Source organism: Ovis canadensis, chromosome 20 (assembly GCF_042477335.2).
Source record: "Ovis canadensis isolate MfBH-ARS-UI-01 breed Bighorn chromosome 20, ARS-UI_OviCan_v2, whole genome shotgun sequence".
Lineage (NCBI taxonomy): Eukaryota > Metazoa > Chordata > Mammalia > Artiodactyla > Bovidae > Ovis > Ovis canadensis.
In genome coordinates, this window is record NC_091264.1 from 36,036,322 (window position 1) to 36,057,135 (window position 20,814).

The window sequence follows — 20,814 nt, forward strand, 5'->3', positions numbered from 1 at the left end:
GGCTCCCCCATCCCTGGGATTCTCCAGGCAAGAATACTGGAGTGGGTTGCTAAGCAACTTCAATTCAAAATAATCAATATGCCACTGTGGCCTAGTGTGGGGAATCCTGCCCTGAACCCAGCATAATAGATATGAAATATAAGATAGACTGGAGGAATTTCAAAGATATGGAAAGTAATTAAATAATTTATAATTTAAGATTTTATTTAGGTTTGTGATTGAAGACAAATTTTCCTGTTTTCAATTGTGTTACAATTGTCCCTATAACTTTAACATGAGTATAGGGTTAATTCAGTTCTCTGCAGTGAAATGAATAATACAGGAATTTCTAATTTAAATTGTGACCATTCTAACACATTTCCATTTACTTTTCAAAACTGATTTTTATTCATAAAACATAATATATATCTTCATGTGATTCCTGGGAGTTATTCTCAGGCCTTAACTTCTTACTGACTCCTGCCTTCCTTGTACATAGCTGCCATTCTTACTGCTCCTTTAGGCTGACACAGTTGAATAAAAATTATCATAGTGATGGGATTGGTTCTCTGTGCCTTGAGTAAATATTGGAGAAAGCTACACAGCATAAAATGAAGGTCATGCTAAAAATTTACAAGTGGTACAAAGACAGGAGCTTCCCAAGTAGCTCAGTGGTAAAGAAACCTCCTGCCAATGCAGGAGACACTAGGTTGATACCTTGGTCAGGAAGATCCTCTGGAGGATAAAATGCAACCCATTCCAGTATTCTTGCCTGGAGAATTCCATGGACAGAGGAGCCTGGTAGGCTACAGTCCATGGGATCACAAAGAGTCGGACACAACTTAGCGACTGAGCATAGCATGGTGCAAAGACACATGTGAAGACACATGGAATTCTGTGAAGTAACTAGCTAGAATGGTCGAATATTTTTGAACAGCAATGAAATTATTTGTAGTAAAAATGGACTTGCCTATATAGTAAGAAGTTGTTTTAAAGCCAGTTACTTAGTCAAAATATTTTTAGTATTATGAAGTTAGAAATATATAAAAAGTGGAGGAAGAGAAATTAATGATATAGACTATAGATATATTCTATATACATATATACTCTATATATGTATATTCTCTATTCCCATTTAATATTCTTGTCTTAGAAGAAATCTTTCATTTAATGGAAGGTGAAAAATCTAGTTTTAGGTAAATAAAATTAATGCTGATTCAATTACTATTTATGTTGGATATCCATATTTAGAAAACGTTTTATTACTCTGCCTTATTTTTACCATTCATTGCAGGTATAGGAAGCTTAACATTTCAACATAAAATTTTTCATTCAAACACTGATAATTTTTAGCAATATTTTAGCACATATCCGATTTTTAGCAAGGAGTCTAAATAGTGAGAAAAACTTATGATGATATTCTCTTATACTGAGGTGAGTTTTTTCCTTTTAAAGTTTTGTTTGCATTTTTTGGCTTGTTTGATTTTTCAATATCCAAATTGTTTCTGAGTAGAGACCAAAGCAGACGTACATCATGCTAAAATTTCAAACTATACTTATCTGAGTAATTATGTGTATGTGTATACAATTAATATATTAATATAACATATCATATAATATTATGTACATTTTTTCATTTTATCAGACGGAAAATACATCTGAGTTTTGAGAGAATCTGGTAGACAGTATTAATTTTGTTTCCAGAATATTAATTTGTCTAATAATTAGATACTTATCAAGACTTGGAGAGACCATATGCTTAGTGGCAGAGAGTGTGGATGGAGCCAGAACTCCTGTGTTTGTACCCTGGCTCCACCACATACTATCTGATATGACCTTCAGCCAATTAGCAAAATTCTGTCTCAGTGTTCTGATCTATAACAAAATTCATATGTTGATATGATGGATTATTGTGAGGATTAGGTAAATTAATACTTGTAAATGTTATTATTGAGACATACCAAGTGTTCGATACATATTAGTTACTATTAAATCTCTACTTTTAGTTTTCCTGACTGCTTGAACATACAATCTTGCCTGCAGAAGTATCTCATATACATAGTTCAGTTCAGTTCAGTTGTTTAGTTGTGTCCGACTTTTTGAGACCCCATGAACTGCAGCATGCCAGGCCTCCCTGTCCGTCACCAACTCCTGGAGTTTACCCAAACCCATGTCCATTGAGTCGGTGATGCCATCTAACCATCTCATCCTCTGTCATCCCCCTTTCCTCCTGCCTTCAATCTTTCCCAACATCAGGGTCTTTTCAAACGAATCAGCTCTTCGCACTAGGTGGCCAAAATATTGGAGCTTAATTTTCAATATCAGTCCTTCCAAAGAACACCCTGGACTGATCTCCTTTAGAATGGACTGGTTGGATCTCCTTGCAGTCTAAGGGACTCTCAAGAGTCTTCTCCAGCACCACAGTTCAAAAGTGTCAATTCTTCAGCACTTAGCTTTCTTTATAGTCCAACTCTCTCATCCATACATGACTAACTGGAAAAACCATAGCCTTGATTAGACATATACATAGAGGATTTTTTAAAAATTAAATTTCAAGGAGTTTGGTTGCCTATATATATTCTCTCATGCACCAATCCCCAGCATTCTTTATTGTCTTATAATAGTCTATTGCACCCATCTGTGTAAACATAGGAGAAGGAAATGGCAATCCACTTTGGTAGTCTTGCCTGGGAAACCCCACGGACAGCCTGGTGGGCTACAGTCTATGGGGTCACAAAGAGTTGCACACAACTTAGTGATTGAACAACTATGGTGTGAACACATCAGTATTAGCAAGTTGTCCCCTGAGGAATTTAAGTTCAGAACCTTGTGATAAAGAGGGATATGTATCTGTTAACTGTCTTCACAGGCTTTAAATGAGATGCTTTATATGTTTGTTGGCATCAAGTCACTGGATCTGTTTTGACTAGTAGAGATGAATTGTGTTTTCTTTCAATCTGGTCTAATGAAACTTGAACCCAGAGCATGTCAAAGACTGATATTTTTTTAACTGTAAGGTCAAGGATCTTCACTCGCACATGTGCGTGCACAGAGACGTGCACACACAAACACACATATATGAGAGAGATGGACAAACAGATAGGAATCTATACGGGAAGTATGAAAAGGAAGCACAAAGCAAAATGGTAAATGTAAACTTCCAAATACATAAAATTATATTAAAATAACTCAAGGGACTACGTTCTTCAGCTGAAAGACAAAAATCATTAGACAGGACAAATCTCCAAAACCACTATATGCAACTTACAAGACACATGCAAGAAATCTGGGAAAACAAAAGGCTGATACTTAAATAATGGAAAAATGCATATTTTCAAAGTATAAATAAAATATTCTGATGAAGCTATATTAATACAAGAAAACAGACTTTAAAGCGAAAGTTTTTAGAGATAGAAAGTTAGTTTACATTGATAAAGCATTTAGTTTACACTGATAAAGTATTTCGTTTACCAAGAAGAGATAATAATACATATTTGTATGTATGTTATAACATAGGTTGTGAAACTATAAAGAAAAGGTAAGAGCTGATTATCTTAAAAGTCAGGATAAAGATTACAGAATTGCAAGGCAGATGACGTGATTAGAAGACTTCAGGAATGACGGTTAATGTTCCACGTTTTAACCTGAGCAGTATTCATACATGTGTTAACATAAAACTACTAGTGAAAATAGTATACATTCAGGTTGCATACCTTTTTGCACATAGGGAAATTGTTCAGTTATTGAATTAAGATAAGCAGGCTGCATAATAGTATGTATAAAAGTCATCTCATTTTGTTTTATACATTGACATATTTATTTATTTCTAAGCTATCCACTCCAGTATTCTTGAGCTTTTCTTGTGGCTCAGTTGGTAAAGTATCCACCTAAAATACTGGAGACTTGGGTTTTAAAGATTTCCTGGAGAAAGGAAAGGCTACCCACTTCTTTCTACCTTTTTGCACATACGGAAATTGTTCAGATACTGAGTTAAGATAAATAGGCTGCATAATAGTATATATAAAAAGTCATCTCATTTCGTTTTATACACTGACATATTTATCTATGTCCAGATATAGTTAAAAGATATACATGAAATTTTTATCAACAATTATCTCTGGATGACAGTTTTAGACTTTCTTTGCCTTTCTGTGTTTTCCTAAAAATGTATTGTTTTTGTAATAATGGAAACAAATCAATTTAAAAAAACCTTTCTACCCAGGAATAGGAAAATAGGGTTTCTAGCGAGAAGAGAGGTTGGTATAAGGATGTGTATCAACCTCAAAACTGGAAAATGAATAGCTTTGTGGAATGTGAGACACAGATAGGCAGTGGGAAGGAAATACTTGGAAAGCAGCAGTGTTGAAAAGGACTTTGGAGTGAGTGTGGACAGCAAATTAGGTAGAAGCTTGCAGTAAAATGTGCCAAGAATGAGCGCCGATGCTATTTTCAGCTGCAAAAGCACAGGCCCCATGGCACAAAACAAGGACACGCAGCCTCTTTTTATATATATTTTGGAAAATCTGACTCTAAGGCAACAATTTTATATCAAACTGCTTTTAGCTTAAACTAGGTACAGGGAAGAAAATAGCCACCATGACCTAAAAATGACTATGGCGATATGGAATTCTCCAATAAGATAATTTATCATTCTTGCTTTGTAGAGGGCATAACCTCTGTTAGTGCCAGCCTGAAATCTTATCAAGGGTGATGGTAAAAACATGTATGTTTAATTTTTTTTCTGCAGAATCTCTCTCAAAAGAGACATATCATAATAGCCATGAATGAAAGAAAAACATAGGAAGCTTACATGCCTCAAGACTTCAGCTCACTGGAGAAAGCAAAGTATAGGAATTATAAAGTAGGAGAAAGGAATCCTCACACAAGACCCACCTTTAAAAGGAAACACACTGCCCAGTGTCCAAGGGGCATTGGGAACTTGAGAGGTCCAAAATGGCAGGCAGAACATGACGGCAGATGTCCAGATGTCAATTGGAAATCAAATTCAGGTAGGCAAGGTAGACTGCTCCTTAGGTAGGTCTACTGATGGCCAGGAGTTAGAATGGTATAGAGTAGCAGTCAGTGCCCTTAAAGAAGCTTGGTTGGCAAGAATTAAGCAGAGAATTAAGGCAGGCAGATGGACTTGAGGGCAGGATATCAGATCCAACAAGATACTGGGATGCTGTATATCTTGCAAGAGACTAAAAGGCTTGGCAGGACATGTAGAAATCCCTTTGATGGTATAAATAAGAAGGCCTCAATTGAAAGACTACTTATAGAGATACGGGCAAGGTCAATGGGAAAAAAAAAACAAAACCAACAAAAACAAAGTATGTTGAGCTAACAAGAGACTATCAAGGTCAGGAAGCTGTTACCACTTTTAAATCTAAAGGCATAAAGGAAGGAAATAGCATTTCCAGGGTCCAGGAAGAGCTACAGATACAGAGGAACGGCTGTCTGTCAGAGGCTGCAGCTGCTGCCAGAAAGAGTGCCAATGCGGAGAGGGAGCGAGCAGGGAAGGAAGACCTTGACCTCTTTCTCCTTCTGTCCTACTGTCTCCTGGTGATGCCTCTTATTGGCCAAAGCCAGAGAATAACAGAGGCCAGGTGACACAGTTCGTAGGAATCAGCCTTCCAGAACAAAGATCAGGGAAGAGAAGGGCAGAGAAGAAAATCCGTTGATGATGATAAGTGCAAACAAAATTATAGGCACAAGTGCTTTTTGAAGAATCCAAGGTGAAGACCAGTTAGGCATAGTGGAGCAGTATGGTAGATCAGTCCAAAAATAACTTACAAATACTTCCTGTATTGTGCTGCTGTGCTGTGCTCAGCCATGTCTGACTTTGTGTGACCCCCGAGGACTGTAGCCCACCAGACTCCTTTTTTCATGGGATTCTCCAGGCAAGAATACTGGAATGGGTTGCCGTTTCTTTCTCCAGGGGATCTTCCTGACCCAGAGATTGAATATGCATCTCTTGTATCTCTTGCACTGGCAGACAGGTTCTTTACCAGTGCCACCTGCGAAGTCCTTTGTCTTGTGCTAGACCCACTATTAGTTGCTAAGGATAAAAAGCAGTAAATTGATTCTTTCTAATGAAAGCTTTGCAACCTAACGTGAAAGTGATGATAGGCATGTAAACAAGGTTAGGCAAGAAAGGAAATCAGTTATTTGGGGGTTTGGAAATCATTAAAAATTCCCATAGAGAAAGAGATACTTAAGCTATGAAAATCAGAACAAAGCAGAGAAAGAAGGGAATCTCTAGAAAAGGAACATCAAGAGACAAGAAGCAGCCTTGTATATGTGGGCATACAGTAGTTTTGTCTTGGTCTGAGCAAAGAATGTGAAGGAAATTGGAATTAGAAGCTGCAAAGAGATGAAGCTCATGGGTCTCCTTTGGCAGACAAGTCCCCCTTGGCCAGACTCCTATAGAAACACAGCAGTGCTAAGCTGAGTGAGTAGATGGGGTGTTGGTAACTATGTTTGGAGAGGCTGGGGAAATACAGGGATTCACCTAACCTGCTACTCCTTTAAGGTTCTCATATTTCAGGAGAAGGTGAAGGAAAATGAACAGAATGGGCAAAGGGGTAAACAGACTGAAATAAATAGCACAACCGAAAAGAGATAGCAAAAATAAAATAAAATAAAATACAAATATTAAAAAAATAAAACCAAACAGAAAGTTCACAGCGGGAACAGAGAGAAGGAACTTCAAACACTTAGAAATCATAGAGAGACAGTCCTTCTCTGAGGATTAAACTCATTTCATCAATAATCAAAGGAGAAAGAATGTCTCCTACTCCGAACAGAACCACTATTTACTTACTTCATTTACTATCATACTCAGCAATATTGAGTCATCTTAGAGAGAAAGCTTATCAATGGTGGTGGCCAACATAGAATGGTAAGGTCTAGCAATGTGAGTTCTGCATACACAGAACTTCCCAGAGGAGAATGACATTGAATCTTGGAGGCACAGGGTGGGTACTTTGGCAGTATTCTTTGTGGGGAACAAGAAGATTCATTAGACATCACTGAGTTTTAATTTATGCTCATCATATAGCCTTCTGAGCAATAGTTTGTCGTTTTAATACATTTTGAGAAAGGGAAGCCTTGCCAGTGTAAATCACTTTTTGAAAAGGTTATCAGAGCAGAGATTCTGGCTAACATATTACCCTTGTCAGCTTAGTTAATGGGATTCTTTCCCTGAGAATCTAGTTTTGCCACTGTGTTTTTATAATGCATTTTCTTGACCCATAAGACAGCCATTCTAACCCTAGAATATAGTAAAATTACAATTAATTCTATCCTTTGGAGTCTCATGGCAGTCCTACTCAGTTCTGGCAACCATACAACCTCACTGCCTCCATCTTTTTGGATTTTCTGCATCTTAAAAATAGCTTGACTTGTCTGCAAGAGAGAAAGGTAAGGTGTTAAGGTTTTCTTAGAGGTTTCTTAGAGGTTAAAAAAAAAACCCACAAAACTTAGAGGTTAAGTTTCTCTAGAGGTTTCCACCTCTAGAAACACTTCAGCAAAAAGACTACAGGCTGTCTGTGGATACAACAGATGATCAAAGTACAGCCACACAGACTATAAAATATACTTAATTCATCTCAAGCTTAGTTTCTACCTTCCATTTTATTATGAAGGAGGCACTCTAGGAAGGTAAAGGATGGGCAGTTGTCAAACTATTTTTTAATTCATAAGAATTTTTCCTCAAACTAAGTCTCTATGGAGACTTGAGTTGTAAAAATATCAGAGTAAAGTGTACGTTTGGAAGAAGGAAGAAGTAGCCAGGAGTTCTGCCGGCTTCTTTCCCAGGCCTATTGCGCCATCAGCACATCCTGGGGAGCCCCTGGGGCTGAGTTTGAGAACTGCAAACAGAGTCAAGGAAGCAGATAGGAAAAATCAAATAATAAAAGTTCTGACCTTGGCTCCACACCAGGTTTGAGAAAAGGCCTCACGATTTTATTTCCTCATTTAATGGAAACAACTGCCCCACTTTCCTCTGGGCCAATAAGGAAGCCATTTTCATGATCACGTAGTCAGAGGGATACTTTGAAGGTGCGCTCACACCTGCTCAGTCCCTAAGTCATGTCTGACCCTATGACTGATGGACTGTAGCCTGCCAAGATCCTCTGTCCATTCCATGAGATTTTCCAGGCAAGAATACGACAGTGGATTGTTATTTCCTTCTCCAGGGGATCTTCCCAAGCCAAGGATCGAACCTGCTTCTCCTGCATTAGCAGATGGATTCTTTATGGCTGGGCTACCAGCGAAGCCCAAGTGGTGCTTTAGGAGGCAGGAAATGGGAGGTTGGGCTGGAAAGAGGGTTCTTTACAGATTCTTTACCACTGCTCCATACGGGATGCAGAAAACAAAAGAGAAAACATTTAGACATATACTCATGTTTGGAAAGACAGTCTCCTCATTACACAATCATTTCACAGGCTTTGTTTAAAAGCCATGGTTCTAAAATGTTCCAAAGAACATGTACAATTTCAAACAGCTTTTCATCTATTTCTAAAACATCATCTTTATCTCTGTTGTGGGCTAGTGAAATTACAAGTCTTTTCTTCAATAAATAATTATTGAGCACTTCTTAGTTACAAAACATTGTACCAACTCAGTAAACTATATGAAGTTGCCCTGGTCCTTGACTTTGACAGAGGAAAGGAAGAGGAAGATGACTGAATTACAGAGGGAATTTGTCAATTTGCTGTTAATTACAATCAGTCCTTCCTATATGCATCACAGTTTCACCCCAAAATCCACAAGTTAGGTGCCTTTCACTGGTTTCTCTTTGAGTGTGTGTGTGTATTTGTGATTTTGATTGGTTTTAATTCAATGAATTGAGCTATCTAATCTTTTTCTGCCCCCCACCCCCGTTTTTTTTTGCTAAAACAGTTTAACCTACTCTTATGTCCAGTTCTGTCTGATAAAATTATCTTTTTCCTTCATTATTTGGCTTATAAAATTGACCATCATGGTTATACTCTATGCTTTTTATTATGTCATCTGAAACACTATTAGTAAATATTATTAGCTAATAGTTTGCTGATTTATATTATTAAGTATGATATTTAGTTTAGGATGTTCCACTTAAAATGGGAATAATCACTGGGAATATCACTAGCTGGGACATATTCTTATTCCATTTAGGCCAAGTTAATGTGAAGAAGCAATTGAAAAAGTAGTAGTTTCTACTTTATATTAAATTGAAACTCAGGGTTTGAACCTCTCTAAGGGTATGATGTTGTGAAAGTGCTGCACTCAATATGCCAGCAGATTTGGAAAACTCACCAGTTGGCCACAGGACTGGAAAAGATCAGTTTTCATTCCAATCCCAAAGAAATGCAATGCCAAAGAATGCTCACTACTGCACAGTTGCACTCATCTCACATGCTAGTAAACTAATGCTCGAAATTCTCCAAGCCAAGCTTCAGCAATACATGAACCATGAACTTCCAGATGTTCAAGCTGGCTTTAGAAAAGGCAGAGGACCCAGAGATCAAATTGCCAACATCTGCAGAATCATCAAAAAGCAAGAGAGTTCCAAAAAAACATCTATTTCTGCTTTATTGACTATGCCAAAGCCTTTGACTGTGTGGATCACAATAAACTGTGGAAAATTCTGAAAGAGATGGGAATACCAGACCACCTGACCTGCCTCTTGAGAAACCTATATGCAGGTCAGGAACCAACAGTTAGAACTGGACATGGAACAACAGACTCGTTCCAAATAGGAAAAGGAATACGTCAAGGTTGTATATTGTCACCCTGCTTATTTAACTTCTATGCAGAGTACATCATGAGAAACGCTCGGCTGGAAGAAGCACAAGCTGGAATCAAGATTGCTGGGAGAAATATCAATCACCTCAGATATGCAGATGATACCACTCTTATGGCAGAAAGTGAAGAGGAACTAAAAAGCCTCTTGATGAAAGTGAAAGAGGAGAGTGAAAAAGTTGGTTTAAAACTCAACATTCAGAAAACGAAGATCATGGCATCTGGTCCCATCACTTTATGGGAAATAGATGGGGAAACAGTGGAAACAGTGTCAGACTTTATTTTTTTAGGCTCCAAAATCACTGCAGATGGTGATTGCAGCCATGAAATTAAAAGACGCTTGCTCCTTGGAAGGAAAGTTATGACCAACCTAGATAGCATATTCAAAAGCAGAGACATTACTTTGCCAACAAAGGTCTGTCTAGTCAAGGCTATGGTTTTCCAGTGGTCATGTATGGATGTGAGAGTTAGACTGTGAAGAAAGCTGAGAGCTGAAGAATTGATGCTTTTGAACCGTGGTGTTGGAGAAGACTCTTGAGAGTCCCTTGGACTGCAAGGAGATCCAACCAGTCCATTCTAAAGGAGATCAGTCCTGGGTGTTCATTGGAAGGACTGATGCTAAAGCTGAAACTCCAATACTTTGGCCACCTCATGCGAAGAGTTGACTCATTGGAAAAGTCTCTGAGGCTGGGAGGGATTGAGAGCAGGAGTAGAAGGGGATGACAGAGGATGAGAAGGCTAGATGGCATCACCGACTTGATGGACATGAGTCTGAGTAATCTCTGGGAGTTGGTGATGGACAGGGAAACCTGGCGTGCTGCAATTCACGGGGTCACAAAGAGTCAGACACGACTGAGTGACTGAACTGAACTGAAGGGCACACAGTGATATCCATAAGCCAAGGCTTGCTTGAATGGTAGAGTTTTTTTGTCTTGATCTGGATGAAGGCATCACTTTCTCATTACAGAGGAAACCAACCACAATGACGCACAGATATTTGATGTATACATAAATCACCATGTTCCAGAAAGACAGGTGAAAATCAGTGTACAAGGATTCCTCACTTCTCAGAAACCTAAGGCTGGCCTCTAGGATCTTCACATTAATGCAAGATTTAGCTCATTTTTCTCCACTAATTTTCCTTTCTGTTCAACATTGGAATATGAAAAATGCTGATGTGAAAATGAACTGAATCTCGGAAGCAAGCCTCCAGTTTGTAAATGGTTTTTATCTGGATGAGACTTTGTTTTTCCTCAGAAAAGCAATGGCATGGGCTTAGTGCATTTTCACCCTTCACGTTTCAAGGTTTGAATGGCAGTGTTTACCTTGAGGCAGCACTGCAGAAAATCCCAATCTCATTGGCAACTGCAGCTCTCCTGCATGAGGAAAATATTTTTTCTTCGAACATTCTGATATGACAGTCAACTCCAATCAATGAGGATAGTTAAGGTTGCTTGTGATAGATGTGTATTTGAGAAAGGCTTAGATGTCCAAACTAGAGAAGTGGTATGAGTTGACAGAGGAACCGTTCTACCATATCCTGGATAAATTGATGCTTTTTCCTTTCCCTGTCTGCTTAAATATTGAAGCCTGATTCATTATCTGATTTAAGAAGTAAAAAGATAAGGGTACAACATATTAGAAAGCATGAGGCTTATTTACAAATTTTTCCATTTAAAAAATCTAAACTAGCGTGTCAGTTACCCTTGAGATAAACATGATCACCAAAATGGGACCATATTCTCCTTACCATGGGTAAAATTGTTACATAACAGTACTCTTCCTCATTCCTAAACTCCAGCTACCACTGGAAGAAGCTCATTAGCAGTAAAAAGTGCAATAGATGGAGGCGGATTCCAAAGAACATAAGAATCTTAAGGAGTTGGGACGTAATTATTAGCAATGTTGGAGAGTGCTACACAATGCAAAGTACATATTCAATGCTATCTCAAATGCTTGGCATAAAATTCAGCTTTCTACTTGTTATGCCAAGATCGGTTCCCTTCCCACCTCCTTCAAAATATCTACAAATACCAGGTATTTGGATAACATCTTAACTTATTAAAAACTTTTGTCCCAAGAGGTCCATTTCACAGCTACAAAAAGAACAGAGATCAATATAATGAAATGAAAAGTGAGGAAATAACAAAAATACAGACATTAAGATAAACAACCAAAGTTAAGCTTCCCCTTGCAAAAGCAACCAATAAGTCAGCATTTGTAAAAAGCATTCTATGGGCACTTTGAGTAGACCCTTGAAAAGATGCCAAAGAGACCCACTTTCAACCCCCAACAAGCCAAAAATATAGATGAGAATACATATAGCCTAAATGTAAAATGAATGATTCATTGAGTAAAGAGTAAAGGTGGAAAAGACGTCAAGCACCAATGGGTCCAACTCCCTCATCTCATGAAAGAGAAAACACAGCCCCAGAAGTCACCTGAACTGAGAGGCACCTGACTGGACCCCAGGTCTCCAAGCTTCTAAACATAGAGACAGTTCCACATCATTGGCCAATGTTTTCCCAAAGGGGATAATTATTTATCACCAAGAGCGGGATGGCTGCAACAGACATGGCTAAAAAAGAGCTCCAATGAGAGAGCTTCTAGCAATGGGGTTGTTGTGGGAAGGCCTTTGATGAGTTTAATGACCCTGAGTAAATTAGGTCCTGGGGCAAAACCAGCTTTTAGAGAAACACTTCAAAAACCGTGATACAATTGTTAAAAAAAACTTTAGCCAACCATCAAGCCTTAGAGTGCTCATTATGTGTTAAACATTGTACTGGTTCAAACTGAGGAAAATAAAAGTGCCCAAGAAGTAACACATTATGTCCCTGGCAATACCTTCTGCTTCCTACATCCAGATCCTATCTCCAGAAGAATCAAGAAGAGCAACTACCTGTGCTTTTGATAAGTTTTCCCAATTGCCTCCTCTTTAATAAATCCTTACCTATCACTATGTAGGCTTAAGACATTAGTCCAAAGCAGTATTTAGACAGTGTTTTTCCCAAAAATTTTGACTGTGACCCAAATTAGGAAATACATTTTATATATCTAGTATACACATGTATATTAAGCTATAGCAGAAATATGATGCAATAATACACAATTATGTGCAACATCTTTTGATCTTTCCCATACCTTTCTACTCTCTTTTTTTCTCATAAGTTAAATATAAATGTGGATCATGATGTGTTAAATTAGTTTAATGACTCTAATAGATCATAGGACTTCTCAGGTGGCACAGTGGTAAAGAATCTGCCTGCCAATGCAAGAGTTGCACAAGATGGGGGTTCAATGCCTGGGTTGGGAAGAGCCCCTGGAGGAGGAAATGGCAACCTACAAAAGTATTCTTGCCTGGAAAATTCCATGTACAGAAAACCTAACGGGCTACAGTCCGTGAAGTCACAAAGAGTCCAACAGGACTGAGCGACTGAGCATGCACTCAATAGATCATAACCTATTTGAGAAATGCTAAGAGATCATCCATTCATTAATTCCCCATATATTTACTGAGGGCCTACCCAAGACCAGCACTATTTGAAGTATTTGGAAAACAGGAGTAAAGGGAACAATGGAAATTTACATCCTTTGGGAGCTTACATTCTATTGCAGGGAGAACAAGTTAAAATATAAAATATACTGTATGTTAGATAATGATGAACTTTAAGGAGAAAATTGGAACAGAAGGGGAGATAGGAAGTACTTTTGAGGCACTTGTGGTTTTCAATAGCATGGCCAGGAAAGTTCCCACTAGAAAGGTGACATTTGTATAAAGACCTGCAGGAGGTAAGGAAACATCTAAGGAGGAGCCTTCCAGGGGTAGAGGAGAGAGAGAGACAGGCTGGACCTGAGGTCAGAGGGGTAGCAGATGCTGGATTTGTTGAGCCTTGGAGATCCCAGAATACCCAAGTCTGTTAAATTTGGACCTTTGAACATCTAATGTCTTTAATCTAACATTTGTCTTCCAATCCCAAATGATCAAATCATAGCCATTTTCATTAGTAATAATCTCATCTCAAAACCTCTGTAGCAAGCAGCTCTAGAATCCACCTCTCTCACTCACATCATGACTGTGCGGCGACTGCATTTTCCAAAGATGGCCACAACTGTGGCTCCCAAGCCCCACGCTGTTCTGCAATGAAACTCTGCCTCTCTCTCAGTTTTCTGCCACTGTCTCAGTAAGTGGAGAAGTGCCCTCCTCTGGGATCTGGACTAATACTCAAGCAGTAGAATGGGACTGATATGATGCTATATGACTCCTACATCTAGGCCAGCCCTAGGACTTTTATCTCAGTCTCATGAAATACTTTTACTTGGAGCCCTGAACTACCATATAAGAAGTCTGACTACCCTGGGAACACCCTGCTGGAGAGGTCACATTTGGATGCTATGTTCAACAATCCCAACTGAGATTCTCCTTCAAAATTCCCAGACTAGCCCTGTGAGCAAAGAAGTCATATTGAAAACTGTTGTTCTAGCCTCAGCTATTCCAGATCTCAGATATTCAAATTACTTTCAGCTAAGGCTCTAGACATTTTAGAGGTGGGAGGAACTCATCTCATTGAACCATTTGCAAATTACTGACCCACGGACTCCATGAGCATAATACAATGGTGGTTGTTTTCTACTGCCCAGTTTTATGGTTTTTACATGGGTTCATGCTAAGTTGCTTCAGTCGTGTCTGGACTCTTTGTGACCCCATGGGCTGTAGCCGGCCAGGCTCCTTTGTCCATGGGGATTCTCCAGGCAAGAATACTGGAGTGGGTAGCCATGCCCTCTTCCAGGGAATCTTTCCGACTCAGGGATCAAACCTGTGTCTCTTACGTCTCCTTCATTGGCAGGCAGGTTCTTTATCTCTAGTGTCACCTGGGAAGTCCCTTTGTGGTGTTTACTATATAGCAATAGATAACCAGAACAGACTCCAACCTAAGGTGGTTATCTGACCCTGCAAAGAGTCATACTACTTTGATGCTACCAGTGTTTTGCCGTGATGCTGAGGCAGAGTAAATCCTCATTACCTTTATTGTTTGGCTTGGTTTATGTAGAAGAGACATTTGATGCTCATAAAATAATCCATTTACTCTCCTACATTTTCTCTTCTCCCTCGCAGTCAGCTTATGGCCATATGACTAGTTCTGAACCAACAGAATGTGATAAGAAGTAATTAAAACACTTCAATGACATGGTAGTTCTAAGTAGGTGCGATTTCTCTAATTATTCTCTCTTGTGTATTCTCTCTTGTGCTGGAGCACAAACTCTGAGAAGATGTTGACTTCCCTGAATTTCTGTTGGAATAGAGTGCCCAAAGAGAGCTTCCAGATCCCCACCAAACTGTGATATGAGCAAGAAATTGATCTTTGTTCTGTTAAGCTAAGTGGATTCAACACATCTTTTGTTATTGCAACATGGTCTAGCTGACCTAACTATTACAATTTTCATGATCTGTCATTATAGTCATTCCTTTGCATACACTATAAACCCCCTGTTTCCCCCCCCCCCCCCGCCACCCGGGAGTTTCTATCCAATTGAATTCAACTCAATGCCTACTCAACTCCTCCCAAAAGCAGCGATATATGGTTGGAGGAGGGTACTGACTCAGCAACCTCTCTGACTGATTTCTTTTTTAAAATTCATGAACAGTAATTTCAAGGGGGCCCTTGTGCTTCTTAGTTTGTTCCCCTAAATTTTCCTCTTTAATTCATTCTCCAGTTTTCTGAAGTGACACTTCAAAATGCCTTTACTTTCTTCACATTAACGCCTCCTTCCCCAAATTTATTCTCAGCTGATGACTTGCTTCCTCTTTTACTGACAAAGTTGAAGCCACAGAAGAGGATTTCCACCCCTGCATGTACCAATCTGTCTGGATCTGTCCATATATTTTACCTTCCCTTTTCTTAACTGTAGATGAGCTCTAGTTGTACTCTGAATCTCATCCTATCTCTTCTGCTCAATGATATTGCTTCTGCAATCTCTTCTTCTCTCTGCTTTACTATAAAGCTGTTTCTACTACAGGTCAACAGCACATAATCATTACTTCCCTTTAGGGAAAAATCCCTTGGAAGAATTAGCTTTACTCACTGTCTTCACTTTCTTTCTTCCCAGCTCTGCTGAATCTCTTTAAATTACCCTGAGCTCTCCTCTAAAGCAACTCTTGTCGAAGTCACCAATGACCTTCAAGTTCCTAAATCAAATGACCGGTTCTCACTAGACACAATTTCATAACAGCTATTGGAACAGTTGATCTCTTGCTCCTTCATGAAACATCTTCTTGACTTGCCCGCTAGAAGTCTATTCTCTCTTGATTCTCTTTGTATCTCACTTGATAGACTAATCCTTTTTAGTGCTCTTTTCTGAATCATCTTCATTTGCCCAGTCTGCAAGCATTGGAAGACTCCCGGGCTTGATTCTTAGACTTCTTTTATTTTTCATCAATATTTATCCTTCCAACTGATCTTATCAGATTCAATGGCTTTTGTTATTAGCTATTTCATGATGAATCCAAAATTTATATTTTCAGCTCCAGCTGAATAGATGTTACTTCTGAACCTGATCTATATATTGTCTTATATAGGCAGCTCCACATTTTCCTACCTGGATACTTAATAGCCATCCAACTTAGCAGATAGAAAGCTAAACTCTTGTATTTTCCCCCACAATGTATTTCTCCCACGATCCCCCTATGGCAGTAAATGACAACTGCTTTCACTTAGCTATTCAGTCCGCAAAGCTTGGGGTCATCTGTGACTCCTCTTTCTCTTACATACCATGTCCAGTCCTTCAGCAAATCCTGTCGATTCTATTTACCAGTTTCTATCCTGAGTCTAATCCCTTCTTACCACTGTCACTGCTCCCGTGCTATTTCAAGCCACCATTGAAGTCTTCATAGCCATGAAGACTTCACAATAACCTCTTTCCTAGGTATGAGGTATAACCCATAACCGTTCTTGTTCCATTGAGACTCATTTCCATACAATGTAAGTCAGATCACACTCTCATCTCAAAATGCTTCAGATAGCTTAGCATCTTAAGTATTAAGTTCTCAGTGCCCTATATGACATGGCTCTGTGCTAACTTGTATGAGACTCAGGCAGGTACCCACTCTGCTCCAGCCACACGCCCTTTCATGCTTTTCCTTAATTTCACCAAGGAAGGTCTATTTCAAAGCCTTTGCATGGATAGTTTTCTTTGTTAGAGACATTCTTTTCTCAGTATATGGCTCCTACTTCCTTTTATTTAGCTTTCTGTTTCAATTTCACTTGTTTAAAAAGGCTTTTCTCTGCCCACTTATGCTCTTTATCTCTTATCCTGTTTTATGACATAAAGTAACATAAGTACTTTATGTTACTTATCAATAATATAACAGTTTACAATTATTTGTTTACTGCCCCACATCTTGCCTTAGTAGGCCTAGAATGTGGGATCCATTTGGGTGACAACTTGATCAGATCTGTTCAATACCTTTTACTCTAGGACATGATAGGTGCTCAACAAATATTTGAATAAATTAATAGCTAAATGAATATGGAGCTCAGTTTTGAATAATGAATGAGAAAGTCTTCTATCTGAAAACCCTGGGTTCACCTGAAAAAAAAATCACAAGTCATCTGCACATGTCCAGTAGAATCAAACTGACTAAAGTTAAGACTCCTGGCATATAAAACAAACTCAGGATGGACAGCAAAAATAATAGTGAACCAAGGCTCTTAATGTCCCTGGCAGTGATCCACAGGAGATCAGCAAGAGATACAGCAGGAGCCAGCTTGGCGTCTGTGTGTGATATTAGCCCATATTTCTCCTTCCTGAAAGAGGAAACCCATCCACATAAAGCAAATGAGGTGAAAAAAAAGCTGACAATGAGTTATAAATTAAATTAGTGGCATTCTCATTGGTTTATGCTTGTGCAGAGAAAGGACATTAGGCTGGAGCTAAAAGGGGTCATTTTAGGCATTTTTAAAGAAATTAAGTCTAGATTTCTCTCTCTGAAATCTTTTCTAGAAAGAATACACATGCTTATTTTTAACTTCTTTCTAAGCCTAAATCTTGAATGTACAACTTGACAAACATACCTTTATTTACAGGGCACATATAAGCCGCTTCAGTTGAGTCTGACTTTTTTCAGTCCAATGGACTGTCGCCCCTCAGGCTCCACTGCCCATGGGATTCTCCAGGCAAGAATACTGGAGTGGGTTGCCATGCCTTCCTCCAGGGAATCTTCCCCACCCAGGGATAGAACCCGCATCTCTTATGTCTCCTGCATTGGGAGGCAGGTTCTTTATCACTAGCACCACCGGGGAAGCCCTACTAATACAGACATCAGGGCAAAATATGAACATTGGTACAGGCTTAAAAAAATACAGGATACAGAAATATTGTACACACACTTCTGAAATGACACTGGGGGCATTGAGTGGATGGATAGTCAGAAAAAAGAACACGAAGATGAAACATAAAAGGAATACAGGCAGTCAAAAATAAAATGGTTGAAGAGTAGAACACCTCAGTGACATACTCAGCTTTAGGGATAAGTTCTAATGAGGATGAATGGCTTGAATCCTGGAGCATAAAGGAGCGAATATTCACTACCTTAAAGAAATCCATGAAGGAACACAGAAATAGAGGCTTATAAAAAGAGTTGGGCCTCTTTCCCTTATTTTCAACTGACATTGGACTGTGCAGTTTTGACACCATGTAAACTAATTCATCAAAGGACTACTTTTAAACAATGCTGTGTGTACCACCAGGAGGTATATATCCGCCAGACTCAGCTTATGGATGCTTGACATCACATACATCTCACCACTGTCACCGAGATGTGCTTTGTGGATCTGAGGCTCTGCATGCAAGGCTGTGATTTTTCTGTTCTAAAGTTCCCCTTCCATCTCTCTCTCTCTCTTCCACACACACACATACATACACACACACATGCAAGTCAACAAAGTAGAATGGAAATAAGAAGTCTGAGGATAATACATACCTTCAAGGTTTTTACAAAAGAATGACAAAATTCTAACTTCAATTGAGAAATGAAACGAATAGTATTATAGGATCTTCAACATTTTGACTGAAGAGTCCAAATACTTCATCTCATAGATGAAGAACTGGGACAAAGGGACTATACATAATTTGCTCAACAAAACATACAAAGTTAGTGGAAAAGCTGATATGGAAAGCCAGATGTCTGAGCTCTGTGGCATGTCCTTTTCATTTCACTAGATCTCCATCTTGGTATCTTTACTATTAATATTAAGATCATTTTACAAGCAAAACAAAGCACAACAAAACCAACACTCCCTTGATGGAGTAAAATCTTCAATAATAAGTATATGTTTACAGGTCTGTTGGTGCCATGTTTTCAGAAGAGAGCAGAAAATTTCCTTTAAGAATATTTTAAGAACTTGAATTGCAGAAATACTGAAGAGTAACCATTCACCAGGCTTCTGGAGGCCTCACAAATCCAGTCCAGGGCTGATTTGTGGTTATAAAGATGACTGAGAGAGAAGAAAATGTGAAAGGTGTGGGTTTTAGGTTTTGAACATTTTCCTCACTGTGGCTTTCAGTGTTCTTATTCTTTCTTTAAGGAATGAAAACATCACTCTGATTTATCTGAGCGTAGGATACAACTCAGCACCACTAAAGACAATTTTTCTCCTTATTTATAAAAGCTATGTAATTGCATACTTTATAGAATGTTCCTAATAAGTATTTCCACTACCTAATTATATTGCTACCAGTTTTAGAAAAAGCCTTCTCAGCTCTAAGGTGTCTAATTTGTCCATCTTGAATGATCCATGTTTCATTTGTGAATCATGCTGCATGATTTATAAGAATCTTGTATTTAGTTAAAACAGGCTCCCAAACATAACAAGTATAAATGGTTCAAATCTAGACCTATGCTTGTCACTGGTGGAAAAAAAATTCATATATTCCTTCAGGAAACAGAAAAACTCTTTTTGTTAACAAGATGAACATGCATTTAAAGATGATACACAGAATGCAAGAAAAACTCAATTTCTTGAAGCCAGGGACTGTTTCCTAGTCATCATTGAACACACTGCACTTAACACCCCTGGTTAAAAAGTAACACAATAAATCTTACTGAGTCTCTACTCTGCTACTCTGTACTAATACCTTTAGGATATTCTATTATGTTCAGAAAACAATTCTTTGACTTATTTTTTATCCTCATTACTTTATTCAATCACTACCCTCATTTTTAAACTGATAATCAAAGCTTTATTATTATTATAACGATTGTTGTTATTATTATTTAGTTTTAAGTAGGAATTCTATTGTACCACGGTGGTCAAATTGGTACTGACTTTTTGTTTATCCTCTTCTTATACAAGAGGAAACTGAGAAGGGGATGAGCTAACAGTGCTGCAGTGAAGATGTGTTTCTAGATAAATCCATTTTGCAGGGCTGTTTTCAAAAATGTTTGTTTCAGTCAATATGAAAAGAGTCCAGATCACCTTGAAGACTTTAACCACATGCCTATATCTTTGTTACTTAATAATGGAACTATAATTTATGGCTGATATTAAGTCAGGGAGTGCAAAGCAATTATCTTATAGCTGAAAACTCTCCTGTGAATATCAGTTCACCATCTAGAGACCATTTTCATAGCTTATCCTTCACTTTATGTAGGGAATTGTATCACAAGGGACAGAACTCTTCAGCAGTACCACAATATCACCATTATCATCTCTATTCTGATAAGCTCCATCAATCTTGTTGATGAAATGTCACTCACTTTTCTTCCCAGACTTGATATTCTCTTTGCAAGAAACACACACACACACACACACACACACACACACATGCACATTCCACTTTCTACACTGTTTATGTTTGTCTGGGGAAAACACATAAGAAGGAATAACCTTGACTGAGGATATTCATGAACTGTTTTCACCAAGATATCAAATAATTAGAAGACTCATCTTTAAGTGGGCTTCCCAAATGGTGCTAGTTGTAAATAATCTGCCTGCCAAAGCAGGAGACTTAAGAGACATGGGTTTGATCCCTGGATTGGGAAGATCCCCTAGA

The 20,814-nt window shown here is 38.5% G+C and overlaps 1 protein-coding gene across 3 annotated transcripts in view; it reads right to left on the bottom strand.

Moving 5' to 3' along the window:
- The window catches only part of PTCHD4 (patched domain containing 4), a 203,263-nt gene that overhangs the window by 124,590 nt on the left and 57,859 nt on the right, over window positions 1–20,814 (bottom strand). The window lies entirely within an intron of this gene.